General features: G+C 39.3%; 1 pseudogene; it reads left to right on the top strand.

The window, feature by feature from the left end:
* Nucleotides 1-289: 289 nt before the first annotated feature.
* LOC147525301 (uncharacterized) lies at nt 290-1,232 on the top strand (annotated as a pseudogene).
* Nucleotides 1,233-2,330: the final 1,098 nt, after the last annotated feature.

Genomic DNA, 2,330 nt, shown 5'->3' with positions numbered 1-2,330 from the left:
AGGAAAAACCTCTCTACACGAATGTAGATATGGTAAACGTCCACACTATCGTGGCTTACTACTTTCTCGGTGTGTGTAGAGGTCTTGACGGGTTAATTAATTAATTTTTTAAGTTAACTCCAAAAGTATTTCCACGAATGTAGAATGGTAAACGTCCACACTATCTTGGCTTACTACTTCTCGATGTGGAAGGTGCTGACGGGTTGATTAATTAATTAATTTTTGTTATTAACTCAAGAAGTTTTTACCCTACATAATAGTTATTTTATGTGATTCTCAGGTTTTCAAAATGGTTACTTTCAATCCACTAGCCACTATTCTTAAGGAAAACAAACTTCTTGGCCCTAATTACATAGACTAGAAACGCAACTTGGATATCGTGTTGACTGCTGAACAGTACAAATTTGTACTTAATAAGGAATGCCCACCTAAGCTTGACGATATTACTGGAGAAGAGGAGAAAGTAGCATATAAGAAGTGGAACAAGGCCGATGAGATGTCGCGGTGTTACATTCTGGCATCTATGTCAGGTGTGCAGCAACATCAGCATCAGGCCATGACCACGGCTTATGATATGATGCTCAATCTCAAGGAACTCTTCGAACACCAGAATAGGGCTGCTAGGCAAATTGCCATGAAAAACTTGATGACCACAACTATGACTGAAGGGACTCCTGTAAGGGACCATATACTCAAGATGATGGCTTATCTGAATGAGATGGAGATCCTTAGAGCTGATATCGATGCGGAAACGCAGGTCGATATCATTCTCATGATGCTGCCTGAGAGATTTGAACCATTCCGCCTTAACTACAACATGAACAAAAGGTTGTATTCTTTGGCGGAACTTCTGACAGAACTTCAGTCAGCTGAGAGTCTCTTTAAGCAGAGTTATGTTCAGGCTTATGCTACTGAGAAGGTTTCTACTTCTTCGCCTAATGGCGGTAAGAAGAAGAATAATGTTCAGAAGCATAGGAATATGGCAAAGAAGGGCATGGGACCTCAAGGAGCTATGAAAAAACCTAAGGGCAAGTGCTTCAAGTGCAAACAATCAGGACACTGGAAGCTAGATTGTCCTTTTCTCAACCAAGAGAATAATGAAGGTATGTCTCATGCACTAGTCGTTTAACATGTTTAGCGGTGTTATCTACCAGTACATGGTGTGTAGATACGAAAGCCACTAACCATGTCTGCATTTTATTGCAGAAGTTCCAGGAAACCAGAAAACTTAGTGCTTGAGAGATTACCATATCTTTGGGGGATGCTACGATAGTAGTAGTTGTTGCAGTGGGAGATGTTTGTTTATCTTTTGGTAGAAATAAGACAATGGTGTTAAAGAATTTTCTTTATGTGCCTAATTTTAGAAAGAACTTCATTTCAGTTTCTATGTTAATTAAGGATGGGTATCCTGTTTCTTTTAAATGACAAGATCATCATTAAGAAAAATAAACATTTTATATGTTCTGGTGCATCAGAAGGCAATTTATACATCATTAATCTTATTCCACCCACAGTGCATTAAATTATTACCCCGAGTAGTATTATTCTAGAAGTATTGAGAGGAGAGACATTAAACTCCTTCAGTACCAATAGTACAAGAACAGTAACCACAACATGTCACTAATGATGTACAAGAACAAGAGGTGCTTCGTCATAGTGGGAGGGTTGTTAGACAACCTGACAGGTGGATTGGTTTGGGAATGTCTTCAGACATAACCACTGATAACCAAGATCCTGATCCCTGGACCTACAATAAAGCACTCTAAGATAGAGATGTAGAATCTTGGTAAAAGGCAATGAATTCTGAGATGGAATCTATGGATTCTAATAAGGTTTGGGAGCTTGTAGAGCCACCCAATGGTGTAAAACCCATTGGATGCAAGTGGGTCTATAAAGTGGATATCAAGACAGCTTTCCTTAATGGAAGTCTTGAGGAAACCATCTATATGAAGCAACCAGAAGGATTCATTGAAAAAGGTCAAGAGCATCTTGTTTGTACAAGAAATTTGATGGAAACGTAGTGGTATTTCTTGTGCTTTATATGAAGGACTTGGGAGAAGCGGGTCACATCCTTGGGATCAAAATTATAAGAGATTGCAAGAAAAGGATGTTGTGTTTATCTCAGGCTACATATATTGATACTGTGCTGACTCGTTTTAACATGCAAAACTCCAAGAAAGGTTTCTTGCCTTTCAGGCATGGATTTCCTCTATCAAAGGATATGTGTCCCAAGACACCAAAAGAGATAGAGGACATGAAAGCGGTTCCTTATGCTTCGGTTGTAGGAAGCTTAATGTACGCCATGATATGCACGAGGCCAGACATCTGCT

Source organism: Coptis chinensis, chromosome 1 (assembly GCF_015680905.1).
Source record: "Coptis chinensis isolate HL-2020 chromosome 1, ASM1568090v1, whole genome shotgun sequence".
In the NCBI taxonomy this organism is placed as follows: Eukaryota; Viridiplantae; Streptophyta; class Magnoliopsida; order Ranunculales; family Ranunculaceae; genus Coptis; species Coptis chinensis.
This window is presented reverse-complemented; position numbering and strand designations above follow the sequence as displayed.